We start from the raw sequence: 7,655 nt of genomic DNA, 5'->3' as shown, positions 1-7,655 counted from the left end.
TAAATTGAATCGCATGAATTTCAAAAAAAAAAAATAAATAAAATTGAATCGCATGAATCAAATGCCGAAAACGACCGGTATGAAGAATTATTTGGATCTATTTCATTTAATTATTTTTCTAGTAATACGAACTATTCCGGAAGGCATAAGGTTAAAATATGTGTATTTCTTAATACTAAAAATTATTCCCAAGGGCACACGTAATGCATAAAACGTGTTTATGCAGGAATTTGCACAACGGTTCTTCACGAATCAAGCTCGAACCTGGTCTCTGGTTCCGACCTGAACACTAGAGTGGACCTGCACAAGAGGGTAAGCACTCTGACGCTCAAGTCAGTATAGATCGGACTCCTTATTTACTTCGAGGTGAGATTCGATACCTGAGCGTGAAATGAAGTCCTCTATTTATAGGTAATGGATCCGACAGTACACACGACCGGCGGTTATGTGTCTTTTTCTCATATCGGACCTGTCGGGTTTCGAGCAGATCGGACCTTAGTCAGGTCGAACCTTGGTGCCCATACTTGGTCTTTTATAACGGGCGAACCCGGCCACCTCGGCTCTGCCGAGGTGGACCTAAGCAATCCTTCTTTATTTAGTTTATTTAGACACCAATAAGGGTCCTCCACGTGTCATGGGTATGTTTACCCCCAAACATTGGCCCCCTTTCTGTCAGGTTCGATCTCAACCTGGCAGAGACGTTCATTCGAATCTATTTTGGACACGTGGCGACTTTTCATTTGTAGAGGGAATATGACCGTTGCGGAAGACGTTTCGACCTGCCAGGTTGTCGGAGCACTCAAGTGTTTCGCCGTTGCGTATCTCGAGGAGATCTCAGCCGCTCGTTGATTACACGTGTACGGTGCAGAGGTTTTTCCGATCAGCTATAAATAGTCCCAAAACTTCAGGTCAAACCTTACGTTTCCTGAATTTCTGGAGTTCGATCTGAAACCAGCTCGAACCCTTTCTCTAGGTCAGTCACTTTTCCTTGCTCTTACTCTTCTTTCAAACATGGTAGTTTTCTTGTCTTCCCCCTCCAGTAGCGATAACCTGGGTAGTGTAGGTCGGACGATGAGTAGTTCGCCCCCCAAACCAAGTGACTTTGGGGAGGTCTTAGCTCGTAGGTTAGAATCCGAGCTTGAAGAAATAGAGAACTTTAGGTTCTCAGATGACGGAGAGGATAGTGATACCTCCACCTCGGGCCAGGGTCTGGAGTACCCTTCTAGGATGCCCGAGCATTATCTTAGACCCCTTCGTAGGGGGTTTAACATTCCGAATGACATCCTCCTTAGGATTCCGGAGGAAGGGGAAAGAGCTGACAATCCCCCAGAGGGATGGGTCACTCTTTATCTTAAGATGTTTGAGTACGGCCTCAGGCTTCCCCTTCATCCTTTCGCCCAGGAGTTCTTAAACCGAACTGGACTGGCTCCTGCTCAAGTGGCCCCCAATGGGTGAGGTGTCATTTTTGCTTTAGCCATTCTTTTTTGGTTGCGAGCTCGGGATGAGGACGAGGCCGAGCTGCTAAGTGTTGATCAGCTCCTTGGATGTTTTGAGGCCAAGAGGATAGCCAAAAAACCTGGTCCGTACTATGTGTGCGCAAGGAAGGGCGCGGGTGGTATAGTCAAGGGGCTGACCTCCATCAAGGGATGGGTAGGCAAGTGGTTCTTTGCCTCTGGAGAGTGGTTGTCAAAGGACGAATCAGGTCGTCCCTTCTTTGACGTGCCTGCTAGGTTTGGGAACCTAGGTATGGAGTTTTTCTTATTTTCTTTTTCTTTTCATTTCTTGGTATTCACATCTAACTCGAACTTTTGTTTATTTGGTGTAGTATCAATTAAGCCGATTCCCGAGCTCGATCAAGCCACTTTTGACACCCTCAAATTCTACAAGGACAACTTCCCAAGGGGCCGGAAGATCGGGACCTTGGTCACCGACAAGCTGCTGCTAGAATCAGGGCTACTGGACTACAATCATTTAGTTCGTCCGATTGAAGCTTCGAGGCCAAACTCTGAGCTCGGTAAGCCGTGTTCGATCTCAACTTCAATTTTAGCTTCAAGTTTTTACTTCTAACATTTCATTTTATTCAAATTGCAGCCATGGTGTATGGATTTACGAGCAGCGTGAAGCGTAAGTCTAAAGGTCGTGCTCACGCCCTTAAGACAGTTCAGAGCTCTGATCCTTCTACCCCTGCTGTGGATCAGAGTGCAGCTCAGGACCAGGCGGGTCCATCTTCTGAAGTTCCAACTCCAGTGATCGAGTTGGATTCTACTGGGGAGCGCTCCAGGGAGAAGCGCTCGAGGAGCGAGTCCGAGGCATTGGACGTGTCGCCTCTTCGCGAGGTAAGAGAGGGCTCTCCTCTGAAGAGGAGGAAGAAAAAGAAGAAAGCCACCTCCTCCTCGGAGGTTGGACCTCGTGACCCCCTGCCCTCAAGCCACGTCGATCTGGTGGATGATCCTGAAGCTCGGATGGGAGGGACATCTGACGTGAAGATGCGGTTCAGAATGGAACCGTCAAGCTCCGGGGTGAAAGACCAAGTGTCACGCATCTCGGGCGCGTGCTTAGATTGCTGTCTCAGGAGAGCATCCAAGTTTGTGAGTGACCCAGGGTCCGTGCTGCAACGGACTATTGACCACGCTGTCGAGGTGAGATCTGCCCTTACACTTATTTTCTCGTCTTATAGCTTGATCTAACCTGAATTTGCCTTTTGTGTTTTGCAGGCGTTCACTGCCTCCATCCACTCAGCAGTCATGATCAAGGCCGAGCTGGATGGAAGGGAGGCACTGGCAGCGAAAGAGAGGGCGAACTCCTCTGCTGCCTTGGAGGCTGCCACTACGCTCAAGGACGAGCTGCTGAAGGCTCGGGGCGAGGTGGACGTACTGAGGGCCGAGGTAGAAGCCAGGGCCGAACTGCTGAAAAGGGAGGATGAAAGGCATAAGGCCCACCTCCGAGCTGCCCACGCCATCACTAAAGGGCTGGAGAAGGAGAAGTTCCAACTCCTTAAGGAGAAGGACGACCTGCTCCAGGCCTTCGAAGGGAAAGACGCTACAATTGGGCGTCTTACTGCCGAGCTGAAGGCGGAGAAGGAGCGCCTCTCCAATGGAACTCTTCTTGAAGCAGCCTTCAGGCAACACCCATATTTTGATGGGTTTGCCAAGGACTTCAGCGATGCAGGCTTCAAGTTTCTGATGAAGGGCATTGCTGCTGATATGCCGCACCTCCAGCTCGACCTCGGCGATCTGAAGAAGAGGTATGCTGAGAAATGGGCTTCTGGGCCCAATGGCACTCCAGGTCCTGTCTCCCTAGTGGACAGGTATGTCAGAGATCTGGACTCTGACTACTGCGACTTGGATGAAGACGAGGCCCCTAGTCAGGATCCTACTGAGGTCGGCACTACCCAGGATGAAGCTCCTTCTCAGCAGAACGAATCTCAGGAGGTCAACCTTCTGGGTTCTCAAGGCGAGCTATCTTCTCACCTCGGGAGCGGCTGAGCTTCATTAGTTTTTTCTGTTGTTTGTTGTTCTTTCTATTGTAAGTCTTTGGGCGGAGCTGCAAGGTCTATAAGCCTTGGCTCTGTCCTCCAATTAATGAATTCTTCTTTCCCTACATTCAATTGCAGTTCTGCTTCTAGCTCTGACTCTTTCCCCTATTACTTTTTCCTTAAACTTTTTAAACTTACAAATTCCATCTTGCACCTCTTAATTTGTTAATTTAAAGGTTTGAGCGTAAGTTAACTCTTTCCACATCGCACCTTTTTACTTGAGGTTTGAATTTGAGAGTTTCTTTAAGTGGTTTTTAATATTTCTCCTCGAACTCGGAAGTCCGAAGATAATACCAATCAATTCGAACTTTTCCATACCGCACCTTTAACTTGATCGTTCCAAGGTTTGGATTTTGAGTCCATAATTAATATACACATCGCACCTCGAACCCGTAGGTTTAGAGGATTGAATTTCTTGAACCTTCAGCATTGCACCTTTAACTTAAGCGTTCAAAGGATTAAATTTTGGTTCGTAATTGATTTTGACATCGCACCTCGAACCCGTGGGTTTTTAGGATCGAATTTGATCAATTTTTTAAGTCTCATGGGAGTCTGTGGCCCCCATTTAATTTCTAATCGAACTCGGAGTTATGAAATTAAATCACTCCATTTATTAAAAGTTCCGCCCCTTGAAAATTTTTACAAGCCCCTTTTAGGACTGTTTTGACATTTCAGGGGTAATAGCGCTTCAAGTGCTCCGCGTTCCATGGATGCGCAAGCACTCTTCCTTCCAGGTCGGCCAGCATATAAGTTCCAGGTCGGACTATGCCTTTAACTTCGAACGGTCCCTCCCAAGTTGGGTCAAGGGTGCCAACATGACTCTGAATTTTCTTTAAGACCAAATGTCCAACTTGGAAGCTTCGATGTCGAACTCGGGTGTTGTAATGTCTGGCCATTCTGTTCTGATATTCTGCTAAATGCAGCTGGGCCATTTCCCTTTTCCCTTCCAACAAGTCCAGGTTAAGGAGTAGCTCCTCCTCGTTCCTTGCAGGGTCGTACTGCTCTACCCTATCTGTTGGTATGCCGATCTCGACTGGCACAACAGCTTCGGAGCCAAAGGCTAGCGAGAACGGAGTTTCGCCAGTTGACTCTCTTGGGGTGGTTCGATATGACCACAAAACTTCAGGTAGCTCCTCGGCCCATCTTCCCTTTCTGGAGTCCAACCTTAGCTTGAGTCCTCGCTTTATGATCTTGTTTACTGCTTCAACCTGCCCATTTGCTTTTGGATGTGCAGGGGACGAACTGAGGTGCCTTATACCCAGTTTTCCGCAAAAGTCCTTGAACTTTGCATTATCAAACTGTTTTCCCTTGTCCGTCACAATAGCATTGGGTATGCCAAAACGACACACGATATTTGTCCATATGAACGACGTGACCCTGGACTCTGTGATGTGAGATAGTGCCTCGGCTTCGACCCACTTAGTGAAGTAGTCCACAGCGACAACGACGAACTTTGTTTGTCCTTTGCCCAGAGGAAAAGGTCCTATGATGTCTACCCCCCACTGTGGGAATGGCCATGGGGCCGAGATGGGGGTGAGCAGTTCGGGAGGTTGATGGATGATGTTTGCAAAACGCTGGCAGTTGTCACAAGTTTTCACAAACTGCTTTGCATCCTGCTCGACACTGGGCCAATAGTACCCTTGTCGAACCACCTTGGCCGACAGCAACCTGGTGCCAGAGTGGTTTCCACACACCCCTTCATAGACTTCCCTAAGAATGTAAAGGCCCTCTTCGGGAGTCACACACTTGAGGAGAGGCAGGGAGAAGCCACGTCGGTACAATACTCCTTCTCGGAGTGTGAACCGAGCTGCTCTTCGCGTCATCTTCTTTTGCTCCTTCGGATCTTGCGGTGGGTTTCCTTTGATGAGCTCCACGATTGGGTCCATCCAAGTGGGTGATGGAGTACCAACCTCCATTACATCTGGCTCCAAGATTGAAGGAGTGTCCAAGATCTCGACCGGGACCGATCTAGCCAGGTCGGTCTCATATGCTGATGCCAACTTGGCCAATGCGTCCGTATTAGAGTTCTCAGATCTTGGAACTTGACTTACCTCGTAAGTCCCGAAATGAGCGAGGTACGATCTGACCTTGCTTAAATAATTTTCCATTCGGGGGTCCTTTGTTTGGTATTCCTCTTTGATCTGATTTACAATTAGCTGGGAGTCACTAAAGACCTTAATGTGACTGGCCCCCAATCCTTTAGCAACGCGCAGGCCTGCTAGGAGTTCTTCGTACTCGGCCTCATTATTTGACGTCTGAAAGTTGAATCGCAGAGCATATTCAAATCGCTCACCTCTTAGTGCGAGCAAGAGGATTCCTGCCCCGCACCCCCTCTTGTTAGAAGATCCATCAATGAAGATCGTTCACGGGAGGTCGGACTTGACCAACTGAGGTGGTGGAGTGAGCTCTGCGATAAAATCGGCCACTGCTTGCCCTTTAATCGCAGTTCTGGGCTCAAACTGGATGTCGTAGTCGCTCAATTCCAATGCCCACTTCATCAGGCGCCCTGATATTTCAGGCTTAAGGAAGATATTCTTCAGGGGCAAGTTTGTAAGTACTACGACCGTGTGCGCTTGGAAGTATGGCCTAAGTCTTCGGGCCGAGGTGACTAAAGCGAGGGCCAGCTTCTCCATTTGGGGATATCTGGTCTCGGCCTCAGTCATGGCCTTACTGGTGTAATAAACTGGGCTTTGGCTCGCACCCTCCTGCTTGATCAGTGCCGAGCTGACGGCGCTAGCAGATACCGCCAGGTACAAATGGAGCTTTTCCCCTGGCAATGGCTTTGCGAGTAGAGGTGCCGAGCAAAGATAGTCTTTTAACTGTCCTAGCGCTTGCTCACACTCTTCCGTCCATTCAAACGGTCCTTTCTTCCTAAGAACTTTGAAGAACGGAAGACATTTGTCCGTCGATCTTGACACGAACCTATTCAAGGCTGCAATCCTGCCATTGAGGCACTGAAGCTGCTTTAGAGTCTTGGGCGCCTCCATCTCTAGCACAGCCTTTATCTTCTCTGGGTTAGCCTCAATCTCACGGTTATTTACCACGAAACCAAGGAACTTTCCCGAGGAGACTCCAAAGGCACACTTGGTCGGATTGAGCTTCATTTGATACTTGCGTAGCACTCCAAAGGCCTCAGTCAGATCGGAAAGATGCGACTTTGATTGCTTGCTCTTGACAAGCATGTCGTCCACATACACTTCCATATTCTGACCGATCTGCTTAGCGAACATTTTGTTCACCATCCTTTGGTAGGTCGCACCCGCATTCTTTAGGCCAAAAGGCATTACCTTGTAGCAGTACAGACCTTGGTCTGTAATAAACGCGGTATGATCTTGGTCTGGCAAATGCATTTTTATTTGGTTATATCCGGAGTAGGCATCCATGAAGGTGAGTAGCTCGTGCCTGGCCGTTACATCCACGAGCTGGTCGATCCTCGAAAGGGGGAAGCAATCTTTTGGGCATGCCTTATTTAGATTTGTAAAGTCCACGCACATCCTCCACTTCCCGTTGGATTTTTTAACTAATACAACGTTAGAGAGCCACTCAGGATACATAATTTCTCGTATATATTAAGCTTTTAAGAGTTTGTTTAATTCCTCAACGATTACATCACTCCTCTCCTTATTTACAGGTCTTCTTTTTTGCTTTACAGGTCGGAATGATGGGTCTATGTTGAGGCGATGCACCATGATCTTCGGGTCGATGCCAGGCATGTCCTCGTGAGACCATGCGAAGACGTCCGAGTTAGACCTGAGGAAATTTATCAGTTCTTCCCTGTCAGTGGCCCCCAGCTTGGTTCCTATTCTTACTTGTTTTTCAGGGCTAAGTAAAGGAACAAGCTCGAGCTCTTCTGTTGGCGGGGAGAACTTCCGTTTGTCTTCCTTAGGCAGGTCTGTCTCGGACTGATATGAACCAAGGAGCTACCTTTGTTATGCCTTATGGACCGATTACAAGATCGAGAGCTAGGAAACTTCAACAAGCTTTGCTACTTCGTGTCCAAGCGTTCTTGAACTCGACAAGAGAAAAAAAGGAAGATGTGCAAGAAGTTGGAACTATGCACTTCAATTTGGTGCAAGTTATGCATTTTTAAGTGTTTTTAAGGCAAGTCAAAGTCCACTTG

Source organism: Momordica charantia, assembly GCF_013281855.1.
Source record: "Momordica charantia cultivar OHB3-1 chromosome 9 unlocalized genomic scaffold, Mcharantia_2.0 BLBB01000009.1, whole genome shotgun sequence".
NCBI lineage: Eukaryota > Viridiplantae > Streptophyta > Magnoliopsida > Cucurbitales > Cucurbitaceae > Momordica > Momordica charantia.
Note: the sequence above shows the minus strand (reverse complement) of the source record.